General features: G+C 43.0%; 1 long non-coding RNA gene across 3 annotated transcripts in view; it reads left to right on the forward strand.

Moving 5' to 3' along the window:
- The window catches only part of LOC103880757, a 153279-nt gene extending 142210 nt beyond the window's left edge, over positions 1-11069 (forward strand). For all 3 annotated transcript variants that reach the window (XR_002519451.2, XR_004180709.1, XR_002519452.2), the window contains 2 exons: positions 5186-5313; positions 8663-11069. This is a non-coding gene — a long non-coding RNA (uncharacterized LOC103880757). The remainder of the gene's footprint in view (positions 1-5185; positions 5314-8662) is intronic.
- The last annotated feature ends 9379 nt before the right edge of the window (positions 11070-20448 follow it).

The raw sequence follows: 20448 nt of genomic DNA on the forward strand, positions 1-20448 counted from the left end.
AAAATGCAGAAATCACCGGTCTTCTGTGTCGCTCGCGCTGGGAGTTGGAGACTGGAGCTGTTCCTATTCGGCCATCTTGCTCCGCCCCCCAATTTGGCATGATTTCTTAAAGATATTTATATTCTTGATAAGTTGATTGTTTATATTATGAATTGATTTTGTATTTCTTTGTATTGGTTTCAGATTTTTTCTTGCATTTCATTGAGCTTTTTAAAAATCAATATTCTGACTTATTTGGCATTTTGAGGATTTTTTGTTAGAATCTATTGCTAGAGAATTATTGTGATCCTTTGAAAGTGTCATAATACCTTGATTTTTCATGATCCTTGTATCTTTACATTGATCTCTGCATATCTGGGGTATCAGTCTTTTATTATTTTCGAATTTACTTTCATGGAGAAGGCTATTCTTGATGTGACTCTGGTGTATGTTGTGTAAGGCTGTTTGGCTGTGTGCAGTGGCAAAGATCGTATGATTTCCTTGCTTATAAATACCCTTAATATGATCTTTCTCAAATGCCAGTAATCTTTCTCAAATGCCAGGTATACTAAATGGGTGAATGCGCTCATGATTTCCTGAACTGAACAGCTGGGGTGGCATGGCTTATGCAGGTAGCAGTGGTCATAAAAACATTTTGTCATTCCTGAGTGTTGTGTTCTTATGTCGGCTGTTATTGTAATGGGCTGTGCAGGTTCACCTGCATGCCAGTAGTTGGTGCCTGCAGGTTAGAGCCAGCTAAAGTGGTAGCAGAAGTGTTTATGCCCAACCTCTTTATCTGAGAAAATTGCTCAAGTGGCCCAAGTGGTGCATTATACCATGGAATGTTCAGGGGCATGAGTCTCATGTTCTGCCTTGGTTTGGAATTGAAACTAAGTGGAACCAGGCATGGGAAGCCTACACTTATTTTCCTCAATGGTAGATTAAAGCACCAGCCCTGTTGGGGGTGGCATGATGATACTCAGGCCTCTGGAAAAATGCATGGGTGAGGGGCAACTGCTTCTTCATCAAGGTCTCAGCCCAGAGAGGGAGGGGTGGTCCCAGTGCCACATTCTTAGCCAGTAGAAGTGAAATGTGCTCCCCCCTCACACCCCAGACCTGACATCATTCACTCTCCTGTACCAATTGTGGTAGGCAGTTTGGATATTTGGCTAGTCACTGCAATTTGCTTCTACTTTCCAACAAAGTCCCTAGTATTAGAAGTCACTGACTTGGTCAATACCATGCCTCCCAGGCAATTCTCCTCCTGCTCTGGTCCTAGAAGAGAAACTCAGTTCTGGTACCAGTAGCTGGAGTCCACACTACACTCCTATCTCTGTTCTGACTGTGGGAGCTCCTCCCGTTTCAGCCCTAGTTGTCCATGCCCCAGTGAAAATCTCTGTAATGCCAAAGACTGCCACTGCTGCAAGCTCCCTTGACCCCACAGAGCTTACTAAGAGCTAAAATCTAGACAGTCATTTTTCTTTAGGTACCCAAGTCTGGGGAAGTACATGAAACACTTTCCAGAGCAGTTCCTTGTTTTAGTCTCCCAGCCATTACCCAAGATAGAGCTAGGGATTCAGGGAGTTAAGGTGCTCTCCTGTGGCCTGGATTTCACCATTCCCCAGTGGAAAAGTGGACTGCAGAGAAGCATTCACTCATGCTCTCCCATACTGGGGATTTGTACCCAGTATTTAGCTGGTCCCAGCCAAGAGAACTTCATGCCCTCCTTCTGTTTCCCAGATTCAGAATTTTTTTTTCATTTTTCTGCTTAACTGCTGTGTTCCTTGTTGTATAATTTTCAGAGAAGAACCGCTATTTTTGCTCGTCTAAATGGATTAGGCATGTTGGAAAGACCTCTAGTCATTAATCTTGAGGAAAATAAAGTATGTGTATATTTCTTAGACTCATCTTCTATATTGTATTTAAAATAGACTTTTTGAAATACTGCTTTTAGTGCTTGTCCAACTTTTAATTATTTTTCATTTTTATTTCTTTGTATTGGCAACATTGGGATAAATATTTTCCTTGTTTCTTTTTCATTTAAATGAATTGCAAGCTAGTATCAAAATTTTACCACACATATTTGTTGTTCCAATCCGAGAGGTTTTATTTCACCCTATCATTGATTTATAGATAACACAGACAACTGCTGGGTTGTTAGAAATAAATATTCACTTTGTTGTATCATTTGCTCATTTCATTTCAGAAATTGATCCGTTATTATTTTACTCAAACATTTTATTATAAAATATTTAAACGTTCAGAAATATTGAAAGAATTAGGTTTTGAACATCCAAATATTCACAACCAACCTTCTAAGATTAACATTTTACTATAATTGATTATTTATATTTATGTATTTATATCACTATTAATTTATTAATACACCTTTTTATCTTTGCAAAATAATATTTAACAATAATGAAATATTTCAAACAGGCACAATAGTAAAGGGATTAACATAAATTCCTAAATGCATACCATCCAACTATTAAATTCTAACATTTTTATACTTGCTTTAGCTTCTCTTTAAACAAATAATTCATTACAAATGAAATTAAAACATTTTTTGTGCTATAATGTGATCCCATTTCCCTCTCCTTCTTATGTTTATCTTTCCATGTATATTATTAAGATCCTAGTACATATTTTAGTATATAAAAATAACATTTATGTTGTTTTGAAGTTTACAGTATTTACCAAAACAGTTTCATTTTGTATATTATCCTGGGGTGTTCCACCCAATATTTTGTCTGTGAAATTGATGCATGTTGATCGTGTTAGCCCATCACACCATTTTGCAGACCGCCACCATTTTACAACTCCGATCAGAGTGGAAAATTCCACCGGGGCCTGAGCTGTGAGAAACATCCTGTTGGAAAGGTCCCAGGCCTAAACCCTGACGGCAGTAAATTCATCCTGTCAGGTTCCACGTCTAACCCTGACTGCAGTAAATTCCTTCCTTTATCAACAGCCGAATACACCGCCCCCGCCCCATTTTCTCAACCATCCCCAACCTCTCCTGCCCAGGCCTAGAACTGCCCCAACCTGTAAGAAGGACTGGGGCTCTGATGCTAGCTGCAGGCCTTTCTCCCAATAAACCTGTGTTGCCCTTGAGCCGCCTCTGCTCCATTCCTTTCTCCCTTTCGTTCTAACATTTGGTGCCAAAACCTGGGATGGGGTCTGGATCCCACAACAGAGAGGTACTTCCTTGCAACCTGGGAAGGAAGAGGCAGCGGCAGCTGGCGTCGGGCTAATTCCCAAATCCTGATTGGCCTCTGGTTCCAAGCCCTGTCCATTTTTATCTTTCTATGGAGGAATCCTTTCTCTTGGCCCCATCCTCCTACCACTTTCTCCTTCCCCCTCTTTCCTCTCTGTGGCTCTGGCAAGGACCACTCCCATTGCATCTAACACTGGCCTCCAATTGTGGGTGAGTTTCCTTTTCCACCCTCTGGATTCCTCTCATATTTCTACCTGTTAGCTAGAAAACCCCAGTGCCAGGTAAGAGGATTCCCCGGTCACCACTGGGTGACTCTGGCCTGCCTTGTCAGGGGATACCCTCAGAATGCTCACAGTCTGACCACTCTGGTTTCTGGGGGACCGTGGAGAGCTGCGAGGGGCACCCTGGCTCTTCTCGATCCCTTCTCATGGTTGTAATTGGGATACCCACTCCCCTACTTCACATTTTTCACCCTCCCAGCCACTCACATGGGACAGGGCTCCTCGAAATCCCCTCAAGACACCCCTGTCAGATGTCTCATCTGGAACCTCTGAACACTGGGATTGGCAGACTCCATTAAAACTAAATGCCTTATTTTCCTTTGTAATGTGGCCTGACCCCAGTATAAGTTGGACAATGATGGCTGCTGGCCCAAATGGGACTTTTGACTTTCAAATTCAACATGATTTAGAAAATTTCCTCCAGCACAATGGCAAGTGGTCCGAGATGCCCTATATCCAGGCTTTTGCCAGTTCCGTCTGTCAGTCCTGTTCATCTTACCAGCTGCTGCTCTTAAACAAGAAATCTGCCAAAATGCCTCCCCTTCCAGACAAGTCCTCCTCCTCCTCCTCCGATTTTTATCCAGCTGACGAATCCCTACCTGCCCCCCAGCCCCACTCCCACCACCATCTCCTCCTTCCCCTTTGGCTCTACCACCCCCTTATTCCTATCTCTCATCTCTATCCTTTCCCCACCATAACTGATCTCATTCCCAGCCCCCTTCTGCTGCTGAAAACCAGGCACAGGCCCAGAGGCCCTCTAACATCTTCCCCTTGTGGGAAGTTATGGAGACTGAAGGCATAGTCTGAGTTCATGTTCCCTTCTCCGTAGCTGATGTCTCTCAGATTGAAAAGAAACTTTGCTCCTTTTCCACAGATCCCACATCCTTCCGCAAGGAATTTCTGTATATCACTCAATCTTACAACCTTACCTAGCATGACATTTATGTCATCCTCTCCTCCTCCCTCACCCTGGAGAACAGGGAACATATCTGGATCAGGCCCACGCAGACACCCTCCACTGACAAGATGCTGCCTATAACCCAATCGCAACCCTAGCTATTCCCAGAGCTGACCCCAATTGGGATTATCAGGTGGCTTCTGCAGACAGACAGAAACTAGGCCATATGATAACATGCCTCCTAACTGGCAAGAATAAAACCGCCCTTAAGGCTATCAAGTATGAAAAGATAAAGAAATCACTCAAGGCCCCTGACAAAAACCCTGCTCTTTTTTCTTCCACCTTTCAGAGGCCATGATTAAATATACCACCTTAAGCCCTGACACTGTCGAGGACAGAATCTACCTCCACTTACGCTTCATTTCCCAGTCAGCCCCCGACATCCAAAAGAAACTCCAAAGACTGGAGGATGGCCCTCAAACCTCCCAAAGAGACTTAATCACAGTAGTCTTCAAGGTCTTTAACAATAGAGAGGAAGAAATAAAACCCCAAAGTTTAAAAGAGACCAGGCTAAATACCAGACACTGGCAGCTGCCATACAACAGGATTCCCCAATGCATACAAAAATCCTCAACCTCATGACAGTCCCCATCAGGAGCCTGTTTTAAGTGTAGCCAACAGGGTCCCTGGGCAAGAGTCTGCCCCAATCTCATACTGCCCTCAAAACCTTGCCCCTTCTGTGATATCAAAGGACAGTGGAAGTCAGATTGCGCTCAACAAGACTCTTCACCCTGCTTGCTCAAACAGGTCCTGCAACCCAGGTTCCAGTCTGGCAAGCATTCTAGACCTGGCTGCTGAAGACTGACGGGGTCCAGGGTCTGCTGCCCCCACCGCCTTCACCACCTCAGAACCCAGGGTAACGCTGTCGGTCTCTGGTAAGCCCATACTCTTCCTTTTAGATCTGGGAACTAGTTACTCAGTTTTATCAGAATATTCTCGACCCCTCCTCAGTTCTTCTATCTCTATTGTGAGACTCAATGGAATCCCCTCTAGGCACAGATTGGTCCTCTATTATGCAACCTATTCAATACCCCCTTCATCCACTCCTTCCTAGTTATCCCTTAGTGTCCTACCCTTATCTTGGGGTGGAACATACTGAGTAAATTCCAGGCCTCCATACAACTAGCCTCCTCCAATTCTACCCCTTTTACTTTACTCTGCTGCCCAGATGCTTCCCTCTCCTCCCCCTCATCTTCACTATCCATCTGTTACCTTCTGTCAATCCTGAAGTGTGGAACGTTTCTAAACCCACAATAGCCACACATCACATCCCAGTCAAAATAACCTACCAAGACTCCTCCATTTTCCTTCATCAGCCTCAGTATCCCCTTTGCCCAGCCAGCCTCAGGGGCCTCAATCCTGTTATCTGTAAGCTTTTACAAGCTCAGATTCTCAAACCTGTTAGCTCTCCCCACAACACCCTTGTTTTGGCTGTCAAAAAAACAGACAGATTTTGCCACTTGGTCCAGGATCTCCATGTCATTTACCAAGTGGATGTACCAACCTATCCAGTGGTCCACAACCCCTATACTCTACTCTCCCATATGCCCCCATCTACCACACACTTCTCTGTATTGGATCTAAGGGACTTTTTTTTTTTTTTTTTTTAACTATTCCCTTGGATCTGGCTTCCCAAAGTCTTCTTGCTTTCACCTGGTCAGACCCAGATACTCACACTTCTACCTAACAGTTCGTACTCCCACAGGGTTTCTGGGATAGCCCCCTCCTATTTGAGCAGGCTCTCACCGAGGATCTGACTGAGCTTCCCCTTGCTCCTAGCAACCTCCTTCAATACATCGATGACCTCTTTCTATGTAGTCCCTCCTTTGATCTATCCATCAACACATCACCCAACTTCTAAATTTCCTCCATGGCCAGGGATATCAGATTTTATCTACAAAGGTTTGTGTAGCCCAAACCCAAGTCACTTACCTTGGACTCACCCTAACCCCTAATTCTTGAGCCATGCTATCCCAATGGAAGGAACTAATACAGGATATGCCCCTTCGCCACACCAAGAAGGACCCTTCCTTTTTGGGCCTTGTGGGGTACTTCCAACTATGGATCATTAACTTTGGCCTGTTGACCAAACCACTCTGCATGGCATCATGTGGGTCCATCCTAGAACATTTGGACTCAGCTTGCCCATTAACTCCCACTTGTAAAAACTGAAAGATGTCCTTTTAATGTCCCAGCACTAGGACTACCCAACCCCACTAAACTCTTTACCCTGTATGTTCATTGTAATCAAGGCCTTGCCCGTGGACTTCTCTGCCAAACCTATGGCAATACTCCACAAGCCATTGCATACTTCTGAAAACAACTGGACTCTGTCATCCAAGGCTGGCCTCCATGCTTGAAAGTTCTGGGTGCAGTTACATTGCTGTCCTCAGAGGCACAAAAACTCACCCTCTACTAGCACATTACTATTGCATCTTCCCATAACTTATGGGACCTCATGAGCCATCGATCTCTTCTTTTCCTCCCGCCATCCAGCTTACAACAACCCTCTAACACCTTCCAGAGATGTAAAATTCTAAACCCAACCACCCTCCTCCCTATAAGTACTTCCAATTCTGAATCTCCCACTCTTGCCTGGACCTCTTAGCCTCCCTCTTCTCCCCTTTCCAGCACATTTCAGAAGCCCCTTTGTGGAAGGAACCCACATGGTTCATGGACAGAAGCTCTTTTAAGGAACCATATCTGGCAGCCGGCTATGCCATCATTGCCGAAAACAAACTGCTAGAATCCAATGCTTTCTCACCCCATATCACCTCACAACAAACGCAACTACTTGCCCTAACCAGGACCCTCACTCTAGCAAAGGGAAAGAGGGTCAACATTTACACTAATTCCAAATATGCATACCACATCCTACAGTCTCACGCTGTAATCTGGCCGGAAAAGGGATTTTCTAACTACCAAAAGAACTGCCATAATAAATGGCAAACTCATACACAAGCTGATGGAGGCAGCTAAACTGCCACTAGAGGCTGCCATTATCCATTGCAAGGGACACCAAAAGGCTACAGATGCCATAACTAAGGGAAACTTTTTAGCAGATTCGGCAGCCTGGCAGGCAGCCCTTAGAACACCATTGTTATTGCCCATTTTCCCTAGCATAAACCCAAGAAGAAAAAGGTGCCTTGCTGGCTCCAGGGCTATTCATAAGGAAAGCTGATTTTACTTAGACTACAAACTCATCCTACCCAAGACCCAAAAACTTTCTGTTCTCACCCACATCCATAACCAATTCCATGTGGTTTATCGCCCCTTGCCCAATTTCTAAAAACCTGTGTACATTTCCTTACAATGGCCGTCAGCTTGGACCGCCTCACTAAACGTTGCTCTGCCTGCAGTCAGACTACTCCTCAGGGACCCTTAGACCACCTCCTTTTCCCTCCCTTCAGGCCCAAAGGCCAGTTGCCAGGACAGGATTAGCAAATTGACTTCACTCATATGCTACCCCATAAAGAAAGTCTGATATCTCCTCACGATGGTAGATACCTCTTCAGCTGGATAGAAGCCTTTCTTACTACCTCTGAAAAGGCCTATACCTTCATCACACACATCATCCCTTGATTCAGCCTCCCCTCATCTATACAATTGGATGATTGACCAGCATTTATCTCCCAAGTCACTCAACAGGTTTCTAAGGCTTTAAACATCATATAGGTTTTTCATAGTCTCCATCACCCCTAATCATTGGGTAAATTTGAACAGGCAAATGCCCTCTTAAAACAACAGTTAACAAAACTTTCCCTAGAGATCAAAATGAAAACTGAATATCACTTCTTCTCTTGGCCCTCATGTGCCTCAGGACCCTCCCCCAAAAACCTCTAAATCTAAGTCCTTTTGAACTTACATATGGACATTCTTTCATCCTACAGAACTTTGCTCCATCCCCTCCCTTATAGGACACCTGGCCAGCACTGCACCTCACTCAACACTTTGTCCGACAGTATGCTGACACTCACCTCCCCAAACCTGAGGATTCTTCCCAACTCACTTTCTTACCCTTACAGCCAGGAGACTGCGTCTGGGTAGCAGACCTCTCCTCCCGTCTCCAACAAAATGGAAGGGTCTCTGTCAGGTTATATTCACCATCCCTGCTGCTGCAAAGTTAACATCCTTTCCCTATTGTATACACCATTCCAAATTTAAAAAGGCACCCGACCCACTCCGAAGTCTCCTCACCCCAGAAATATTCTTCCTTTCCCACAGGACCAACCTCGCCGTGCCTAACAAGAATTCCAGAAGTCACCCATCTGAAAGGCACTGGCCCATGACACTCTCCACTTCCAATCTTAAATCTTTTACTTCATACCTTGTCTCAGATCTCTCCTGGTACCCCTTCCCCACTCCCTTAGATAATCCATCTCAATTCCTCATGCTAATCGAGGAGCTATGGCTGCAAGGCACTTTCCAGGATTTCACACCTACACAAATCTCCTTTTTCTCCTTTTGCCTTCTCTGCTTATGGGATATTCTGAGTCCCCACCCCCAATCACTGACAGCTGGGCCCCCTTCGTCAGCCTCACACACCACCTGTTAAGTCAGTCATAATCTCCCCTCTCCTCTAACTGTTGGATTTGTCTTTCTACGCACACCCAGTGATTCACGGCTCTTCCAGCCAACCTACTTACATGGACACAGACCAACATAAGCTTACACATTTTTTACTCGGCCATACCATTCTTGACTGATTCATCCCTGAAGCCAGTTCATAACCTGGAAACTCAACTGAACACCTTTCCTCCAAACTCAGCTCTCTCAGCATGGTTTCAGGTAGGGCTGTTGCCCTCCTTCACCTAATAGTTTCTGGACTTACATCCATACAAACCAACACAACGTCATCTAAACCACCAATATGGGGATACCATTTCTACTCAAACTTCCTTCATATCCCCACCCACCTTATGTCTCAGCCGAACCTACCCTAATCCAGCCCACGCCACAATGGTGGGACAGGTTCCTCAGTCCCTATGTGGTCTTATTCTTACCATTGCACTCCCTGTAGACTATCAATTCTACACCCTAATTACAAAATCAGGTCCACCCCTGCCTGGCAGAAGGTGTTATGCTTTTCTGGCTCACTTACCATGCACACATCCCTGCACCTCACCACCGGATCCTCTCTTCTTTCCTACCATCCAATTCCCGGCTTCCCCGCGTCAACTCTGCTCTCTATGTCTCCAGTTTAAAGGTGCCCCCGGAAAAAAAATTTAACAATTCCGTCACCTGCAACTGGTACCTTACAGCCACCACACCAGGGCAGCAATGGCTAACAGTTACAAAGACAATTTCTCTCTCCAAAACCAAACAGCCTTCATCAACTCCCCAGCCAAGGTTCCCTATCAGGCCCTTACAGGTGCCACTCTGACTGGCAGTTACTCAATTTGGCAGAACGAAACCTTTTCATGGCTACCTACCTTCACCTACAACTTCTGCCTCTCCACCCCGTCTCTTCTTTTTGTATGATACAAACTGATATCTTTGCCTACCAGGAAAAAGGAACTTGCACCCTGGTCTTTCAAGCTCCAACCATCAACATCCTACCCCCAAACGAAAGTATTCTAATTTCTTTAGAAGCCTCTATCTCCTTTTCACCCATAAGAAATAAATGGGCTCTACACCTCATCACCCTGCTAACAGGATTAGGCATCACTGCTGCACTCGGCACTGGAATAGCAGGCATAACCACCTCAATCACCTCATACCAAATGCTATTCACAACCCTTTCTAACACCCTAGAAGATATGCACACTTCCATTATCAGTCTCCAACAACAATTAGACTTCCTCGTGGGAGTCATCTTTCAAAACTGGAGAGCCCTGGACCTACTAACCGCTGAGAAAGGGGGTACCTGCATATACCTCCAGGAAGAACGCTGTTTCTGTGTTAATGAATCTGGCATTGTTCATATCGCAGTTCACAGGTTTCGTGACAGGGCTGCAGAGCTTTGACGTCGTCGCTTACTCCTGGTGGCAAGGATCATCCCTTCTAAGATGGATACCCTGGGTTGCCCCCTTCCTAGAACCCCTGATCTTCCTCTTCCTGTTACTAATGATTGGGTCATGCATATTTAACCTTGTATCCCGCTTCATTTCCCAAAGGCTGAATTGTTTTATTCAGGCAAGCATGCAAAAACACATTGATAATATCCTTCACCTTTGCTACGTCTAATACCAGAGCCTACAAGGAAGCCATTCGGAAGCTCCAAAACCCAGGCCCTAATCACGGCGCCCCTATCCAGCAGGAAGCAGCCAGATGATCAACGACGCCCTTTTTCCTTTTTATACTAAAGTAAGAAATAAGAATGTTAGCCCAAGCTGCACTATTTTGCAGACCCCCACCATTTTACAAACTGGTCAGAGTGGAAAATTCCACCAGGGCCTGAGCTGTGAGAAACATCCTGTCAGAGAGGTCCCAGGCCTAACCCCTGGCTGCACTAAATTCCTTCATTATCAGCAGCCAAACACGCCGCCCCCACCCCATTTTCACAAAAATCCCAGACCTCTCCTGCCCGGACCTATAACTGGTCCAGCCTGTAAGTGGGAAGGGGGCTCTGGCACTAGCTGGTACCCCCTCTCCACAGGTCTTTCTCTCAATAAATCTGTGTTGCCATTAAGCTGCTTCTGTTCTGTTCTTTTCTCCCTTTCATTCTAACAGATCAAACTACTTTATTCAATTCTGACTGAGGTATAAATATTCCATTTTATGAAAATAATTATTTAATCCATTTTACTTTAGTTTTTGTCATTTTTTGCTGCCACAAACAGTATTCAATAAGCATTTTAGAATATATTTCTTTTTGCACCTGTGCAAAAGTTTTACTTCAATATAAATATCTTAAAGTAAAATTATTTTATTGAAGGACATACATTTGTGTTTTATCCCGTGGAACTTGAACAGGAAAAAAAGATCTTCAAAATATGGACTCCCAGGAATGTGAGTTTAGTACACTAGTATAGTAGATCATACTGATTGTTACCAATAAACATAAAGGCAAGTGGAAAAATTTAAGATTTTCTACCTAGTACAAGGATGAAATACCAAAGTCTGCGTAAAAAATACACATAGTAGTCATAAATGATGAGAGATTATTATGACTGTTTTTCCAAGAGAGCCCCAAGGCCAAGCCTCTGGCTGTATAAAAGAAGCCTTTGAGATTCCCACCTTGTGGTGAAGTACCTAATCATGAAAGACTCTGTGGATGACTGATTGTCAGACCGTAAGCCTAAAAATCTATGAAAATAATGTTTCCCAAAAAGTTCACTAGTGTAGAGGACTACGTGCTCACAAACGAGACGTTCAGATAAGTCCTGCTCTTGCAAACGAAGCAAGGTGTTCCCAGTAAGTCCTGCTCTTGCAAACGAAGCAGGGCGTTCCTTCCCTGTAAACAGGAAGGACAAAGGAGCCAGCTGCAAACAGCAGACCCTGGGGGCTTGTTTATGTGTAAACATCTTGAAAATCCAGAAAGTCAGGGAAAGGTCAGAAAAACAACAATGTGTCTTGTGACTTGGCAACATTCCACAAACGACTGTATAAAATAAAGCAGAGTGCACCATTCGAGGTGGCCGGCATGTTTGTCTTGTCTTGTGTTGTCTTGTGTGTTCATTCCTTTGTTTAGGAAACATGCGGACCCCAACATCTGGTGCAGCAAGCAGGGTCCGTGGCTCCACGAGAGCAAGGAACTGGGGGGGGGGACACCCCAGGCAGGTAAATAAAGAAAGGGGGACCCACGGGAAAATTATGGGGAATTCCACCTCTCTGGCCTCTGGATATTTGTGGTTACTCCAGGGACTGTTGATGTCTATAGGAGTAGAAGTTAGTTAAGGAGCATAAGACTTTGAAGCGATTGTTTGCCCATGTTGAACAACATTGTTATTGGTTTCAACATCAAATGAAAGTGCAGTTAAATCGAAAGGAATGGTTACAAGTGGTTAAAGTCCTGCATCGAGCTCATCAGCGAGGGCAAACGATGCCTCTGACTTTGTGGACTTTCTGTAGTTCCATTACTCAGGCATTAGAGTTACTTGAAACTGACTCAGAGCATGGCGATACTGCCACAGGAGGTGAGGCATCTGAAGCTTTAGAGAGGACTGATCCTAGAGAGGAACATATTTATGCCCCGGTTGTTGAGGACAAGGAATTGGAAAAAGAGCTAATGCCTCCTTCATCTGAAGGAAATTCTGATTTGCAGCGCATTTTAGAGATGTTACAACTGTTGTTAAAATTGCAAGGTACCTCTGCTCCTGTTTCTCCTATCTCTCTGCCATGAGCCTTCCCTGTTACCTTCCCTTCTGCTCCTTTGGAAAAGGATTTCCCTTTGCCTCCACCTCCAACCTCTTTGCCTATGTCAGGTCAGGTTTTCTCTGTGCCTCTTCCTCCTGTAGGAGAACAGAAGGAATCTAAGGAAAAGGATGATTTTGAGGAATTAGATTTATTCCCAATAACACGGGCTGCTTTCGGCCCCAATGCTCAGTTCCCAAACGGTGGCCAGAATGTGACTTTTACAGACCTACAATTTAAATTTTTGAAAGAAATGAAAGCTGCAATTTCTAATTATGGACCTCAGTCGCTGTTTGTTCTTGGCCTTCTTGATTCCTTCTCTTTAGAACATATGATGATTCCTTTTGACTGGGGAACGTTGGGACAGGCTGTCCTTGATCGTTCACAATGGCTTCAATTAAAAAGTTGGTGCTGGGAGGAAGCAAGAGTACAAGCTAGAAAAAAATGCTACCCGAAATCCCCCAGGACCTACTGAAGAGCAGCTTATGGGTTCGGGACAATACGCCACTCTTAATGCTCAGGCAGGCCTAGATGATATTGCTCTCACTCAGATTAAAGCCTTGTTTATAAAAGCGTAGACTACGGTTGAAATAGCAGGTAAAACTTCCTTATCTTTTGTAAAGATCCTACTAGGAGCCACTGAGCCGTATCTAGATTTTGTAGCCCGTCTTCAAGATGCTGTATTAAAGACTGTAGGTTCAGGCCCTGCTGCTTAAATTCTTTTGGATACTCTGGCTTTTGAGAGTGCTAATCCCGAGTGCCAAAAATTGCTGCATCCTCTAAAAGCTAGTGGAGCTGATTTAGATGAATACATTTGGGCTTGTGCAGGTGTTGGAGGAGCTATTTATGATGCTCAATTGTTTGCTGGGGCACTTTCTAAGGCTTTAAAAGGCGATTCTAAACAAGGTATATGCTATCTATGTGGGAAACCCGGTCATTTTAAAAAGGAATGCCAAAAAAATTAGGCTCTTCTGCTCTAAAAGAAAAAAGGTTACCATCTGATATGTGTAAACGATGGGGCAAGGGTCAACATTGGACCAATGAATGCCATTCAGAAACTGATAAAAGTGGGAACGTATTGTCACGCCTCTCGGGAAACAGGAGCTGGGGCCCGCAGGCTTGGGGCCCCAACAACTACAATGCAGGCCTACCCCAGTACCCAGTGAGCAGTGGCTTACAACATCAAGGAATGACCTCGAGTCCTCCTTAAAGACATCTTACCCTACCCCAGTTTCTCAGCTTTATGCTGCCACTAAGCAGAGTGCCACTGCTGACCTAGCTATTGTCCAACCTTATACTTTATCTCCTAATGGAGGAATATATAAGTTGGCTACCGGAGTGTGTGATCCTTTGCCAAAGGGACATGTAGGACTTTTACTAGGTTGAAGCAGCAGCGCTAAGCGGGGGTTAATGGTGGTCCCAGGAATTATTGATCCTGATTTTACTGATAAAATCCTTATTATGGTACAAGTCTCACAATTTATGCGCCTAGAGGCAGGGGAATGTATTGCACAATTACTTTTATTGCCTTTTTTTCCTTTCTTACCTAGAGATGTGTCTCGTCAAGGAGGTTTCGGTAGTACTGGGAAAACTGTTTTCTGGGAAACTTTAGTTTCTGATCAAAAACCTTTATGTTCATTGCAAATTAATGGGATACTTTTTGAGGGATTAGTTGACACAGGAGCGGATGTATCTATTATATGTTTGGCTCAATGGTCTGATCATTGGAAAAAGAAACAAGTATCGGTTACTCTATCCGGCCTAGGTACTGCTTCTATAGTCTACCAAAGTGTCAAGCCCCTGAGCTGTGTAGGACCTTGAAGGACAACAAGGAAAAGTGTTCTTTTATATTGTTCCCATTAATATTAACCTTTGGGGCTGTAATCTTTTACAATAATTTGGTGCCTTTTTAAGCATTCCTCATATTTCTTCAGCTGCCAAAAATATGATGTTCAAAATGGGCTACAATCCTTTAAACTCTTAGCCACTGTCCACAAGCCTCAAGCTTTACAATTAAAGTGGAAAACTACAACTCCTGTTTGGGTGGAACAGTGGCCATTATCTAAAGAAAAACTTAAGGCTTTAAAGAATTTAGTTAAGGAACAATTGGCCGAGGAGCATATTGAACCAAGTACTTCTGCATGGAATTCCCCTGTGTTTGTCTCGGAAAAAAAAAAAAAAAAAAAAGGCACTTATTAACTGATCTTAGAGCTGTAAATACTTGTATTCAACCTATGGGGACTTTATCCCCTGTAGCAGAAGAAGAATTGTCATTTGTAGAAAATAGAATTAGTGAAGCTCACCTTGATTATATTGCACCCAATCTTCCACTTTCGTTGTGTCTTTTTCATACTCCCCATTCGCCAACGGCCGTTTTACACCAAAATAATAATATTCTGGAGTGGCTATTTTTGGCTAATAAAGCCATTAAGAAAATTCACCCATATATTGATAAACTGGCTACATTAATTATTAAAGGATGACATCGAGCTCGTCAGTTGCTTGGTGCTGACCCTATAAAAATTATTACCCGATTATCTAATCAATACATTAAATCTCTGTTGGAAATTCATGAGGGTTGGCAAGTGGCTTGCACTGAGTATACTGGTTCTTTTTCTCAGCATTATCCTAGTAATAAATTATTTGCTTTTCTGCAACAATATTCTTTACTGCCATATAATCCTATCTGTTACACTCCAGTTAAAGGTCCCACCTTTTTTACTGATGCTTCAAGCAATGGAAAGGCTGGATACTGGACTTCAGACAATTCAAAAATTTCTCACTATCCATTTAAATCAGTACAACAAGGAGAACTTTTTGCCATTCTTATTGTTCTACAAGACTGGCCTCAAACCCCTTGTAAATATAGTTAGTGATTCCCAATATGCTGTATATGTAACTAAATATATTTCTCAGACTTCTTTACCATTATTTCCTCAAACTCCTTTACAAAAATTATTTTCTTTATTATTTGTAACTCTTACTTCCCACACTGCCCCCCTTTTTAATCACTCATATTCATTCTCATTCAGCTTTGCCAGGACCTTTATCTTTTGGCAACAGTGAGATTGATTCTTTACTTATTGGCAGTGTCCAACGGGCTCAGGATGAGCACCAACTACATCATGCTAATAGTTTTACAACGGCGATTTTCTATAACACGCCAACAAGCCCGAGCTATTGTCAGAGCCTGCCCACCTTGTGCTCCTATTATTGCACCTTTTTTAAGTCCAAGTATTAATCCTCAAGGCATTCAACAAAATCACATTTGGCAAATGGATGTAACTATGTTCCTTCCTTTGGTCGTTTAAAATATGTTCATCATACTATTGATATGTGGTCACATTTCCAGTGGGCTACGCCATTACCCTCTGAAAAGGCTGACTCTGTTATTACTCATTTACTTACTTGCTTTGCAGTTATGGGAGTCCCTGCTGAATTAAAAACTGATAATGCCCCTGCTTATTGCTCTCACAAATTGGCTGCCTTCCTCTCTTTATACCATATTCATCATTCCACTGGTATTCCATTTAACAGTCAAGGTCAAGCAATTATTGAAAGAGCCAATGCTACCTTAAAATTACAACTTTTAAAACTAAAAGGAGGAGACGGACACAATTCCCCCAAAACATCAAATTCTGAAAGCCCTTTTTACTTTAAATTTTCTCAACCATTGGCGCCAATTACAGCAGTCTGCAGCGGTGAAACATTTTCAACAGCCTTTAGAAAAGACACAAAACAGTAATCTGTGGGTGTATTATCCTTCATTACAAGGGAAATATTTAAAAGAAAAAGTTTTACAATGGGGCCGAGGCTATGCTCTTGTCCGTACAGGTGCCCGAGACGAGTGGTTTCCATCTCGACGGTTGAAACAGTGCCATGGCGAAGAGGAGCCAATCCGAAGAGTTCCTGAAGGAATTCCAGGAGCTAAATCTGAGCGCTCAGAGAACATTCACCTTCGGAACTCGATGTGTGGAGCCCCTGACATGGGACAACTGAAAAAGTTAAGAAGCTGAAGGGGTTGTTCAACAAGCTGGGCAGCCCAAAACCCCACTGACTTTATTCCTGGCTATGCTGGCCGTAGTAAATTGTCAGGTAACGGCTGGAGAATTTACATACTGGGCTTATATTCCTTTTCCAACCTTATATCAAAGTGTGGCCTGGGGAGACAGAGAAGTCCCAGTATTTACTAATGATACTGCTTGGATGCCATTGCCTTTTTTAAACCAGGATCCTGAATTAAACACTAGCACAGTAAATAGTTCATATCAATTTGGGGGTGAAGGGTTACCTATATGTCTTGGGGGTAGTCCACATTGTCTGCATCTTTCTCATGAGGCTTGGGCTGTTCGCTATAACCATAGTCATATCTCTGCCTTTACAATGATTATTGTGGCTCAAAGTTTTAAGTATAATCATACTGCAGTACTTAATGAAACTCTGCCAAGTACATTATCTTTATGCCCCATGCCTGATGTGTCCGGAGGTGTTTCCCAACTAGAGTGGACTAGATGTAGAGGTAGTGGGCCACGATTGTTGTTAGAAGTAAAAGGGAAGAGTCGTAAATACCTTGTTGCAGATTGGAGTGTACATGGAGATTTTCAGACTAAATTCAGCCATGTCAACCTGCGTTGGCATAAAGGTAATCACAGCATCGCTGCAGATGGCAATTAAACTATTATTTGGCATGATGGTGGTTTATCACCCCCAATGCTGCATTTGGCTAATACCTCACAAATACAAAGTCATATTTGGAAGTTGCTAGCTGCTGGTAAACCAATGTTCACTTTCACAGGAAACAGGTCCTTAAATCTTACTACTAATATTGCTAACCCTTTCCATATATCTTTGCATCAAAATAGTTCTAGATATGTTATTGCATGTGTAAGAAAACCTTATTTGTTGTTAACAGGAATTTTTAAATGGGATAATTATACAGGGGTAGTTAACTGTACAAACAATTGTATATTCTTAAGTTGTATAAATACTACTTGGTGGAATAATAATTGGAATGAGTCTCATTCCGATTTATATATACTAAGAGCCAGAAAAGAAACCTGGCTACCTGTAAACTTAACACGTACTTGTAGTGAATCTGCTGGGGTTACTCAAATTTACAAGGTTATGCAAGATCTTGTCCACCACAGTCGGAGGATGGTTGGAATCCTCATGACCATGGTGATAGGACTTGTAGCGATTGCTTCCAACGCCGCTGTTGCTGGACTAGCTCTACCCCAGAGTGTACAAAATGCAGAATTCATACAAAAAAATGGCATGAACAATCTCATTTGTTGTGGCAACAACAACGAGACATAGATGCTCATCTGACTGAATGAGTAGATAACTTGGAACAAGTGGTTTCTTGGATAGGAGATCAGCTAACAGTGTTGAATACTTGAGCTTTGTTGAAATGTGATTGGAATACTACCCAATTTTGTATTACTCCTGTTCCTTTTAACAGCACTGTACATAATTGGACTGAGATAAAGAGACTTTTAATTGGTCATAATAATCTTTCCCTAGAAATACACGAATTAACACAGAACATTTCTGAAACATTTCGCAATCAGTTACCGTTCCTGACTGGTGCAGATTTGATGACTGGTATTGCACGAAGTTTGACGTCTTTGAACCCTATGAGCCCTGTAAAAACTTTGCTGACCTCTGTTTCTAGTAATGTATTGATTGTTGTTCTTGCCTTTGTCATTTTCACAGTCTGCTGTAGATGGTGCCAAAGGGTGAACACCGAATCCCAGCGAGCCCAACATGTAATGATGGTTTTAAAAGAAATTCAAACTTGTAAATAAGGAAAGGGGAAATGTAGAGGACTACATGCTCGCAAACGAGACGTTCTGATAAGTCCTGCTCTTGCAAACGAAGCAGGGCGTTCCTTCCCTGTAAACAGGAAGGACAAAGGAGCCAGCTGCAAACAGCAGACCCTGGGGGCTTGTTTATGTGTAAACATCTTGAAAATCCAGAAAGGGAAAGGTCAGAAAAACAACAATGTGTCTTGTGACTTGGCAACATTCCACAAACAACTGTATAAAATAAAGCAGAGTGCCATTCGAGGTGGCCGGCATGTTTGTCTTGTCTTGTGTTGTCTTGTGTGTTCATTCCTTTGTTTAGGAAACACGCGGACCCCAACACACTAGGCTAGAAAAAAAAAGACAGTTATAAAATTTTGACTAGGCCAGGCGCGGTCGCTCACACCTGTAATCCCAGCACTTTGGGAGGCCAAGGCGGGCAGATCACAAGGTCAGGAGATCGAGACCATCCTGGCAAACACGGTGAAACCCTGTTTCTACTAAAAATACAAAAAAAAAAAATTAGCCAGGCGTGCTGGTGGGCACCTGTAGTCCCAGCTACTCGAGAGGCTAAGGCAGGAGAATGGTGTGACCCTGGGAGGGGGAGGTTGCAGTGAGCCGAGATCGCGTCACTGCACTCCAGCCTGGGTGACAAAGCCAGACTCCGTCTCTCAAAATAAAAATAAAAATAAAATTTTGACTGATACTGGCCCCAGTGATGACGTTTTTTTCTTTTTTTTTTAGCTTCTTTTGCACTTACGGTTAGCAAGAAGACACACATTTTAGCACCTACTTGTTATTTTCTATGTTTCTCTTTTGTCTTTAACTTACTTGATAATAGAGTTCCTTTGCATTCTCACACAGCAATTATTATAATACTTACATATTGTATGCACTCAATAAATATTTGTGTCTAATTGTTTAAAACCTATCAATGAGCTCCCATCACTGTCAGAATAAATTCCGAATTCTAAAATTCTAGCCAAGGCCTTTCATTATCTGATTAAGAGGTACTTATCTAGTCTTACTTCTCAAAACAATCCTTAACTACTTCAATTCCTGGAAATCCCCATGGTCTTACCACATTTGGTCTTAGGGATCTTGAAACATGGTGCTCTTTCTGCCTGAACGATTTTCCTTCATTTCCCATTTACTCACAGGTTAGATGTCATTTCTTAAGGTAAGCCTTTTCTTATCCATTGGAATATGATAAATGTCCCTTTCATGTGTTTGCATAGCACTGTATACTCACATTTGTATTGTAATTGCCTATTGACTTATGTCAATCATTGAATACATGAAAGCCTCTTAAAGGCAAAGACTAAATATTCCCATTGCAGATGGCATATCAGAGTTTATGTTCAAAAAATTATATCTTTTTTGTAATTAAAAATTTATGAAAATAATTACATCATCATATGGTGGAGTCTGCAATCAAGCCTTCCTGTTCCCACAAAGAGCAACAATTTGTTGTGAATAAAACTAAATGAAAGAGCTTAGGGGTCCACTTAGGAGCCTCTGAAATACAGTGACGAAAACACACATACACACACACACACACACAGAAAAAGAATCACACAGAAAGTATAAAAAGAATCATTTCACCTGCATTAACCCATTCCTCAAGCTGGCACTTCTCAGCATGGAGTGGGACCTCTCTGGCATGCCTGCCCACCTTGCACGGAAAATAAGAGGAGGATATACAACCAGCTTCCTCAGGCTTTTGGAATGTTGCCCAAATGACCAGCTTTAGTTTCACTCTACACAGATCAGCGGGAGAACTGGTATGGCTGAGACACCTGGAGATGGCAGAGAAAAAGGGACAGGTTCAATCAGTATCAGCCATGTGAATAGTCTCAGAGCAAACCCTAGTGGTCTGCTCAGCACAGGATTCTAGCAGACATCTCCACT

This window comes from Papio anubis, chromosome X (genome assembly GCF_008728515.1).
Source record: "Papio anubis isolate 15944 chromosome X, Panubis1.0, whole genome shotgun sequence".
Classification (NCBI taxonomy): Eukaryota; Metazoa; Chordata; class Mammalia; order Primates; family Cercopithecidae; genus Papio; species Papio anubis.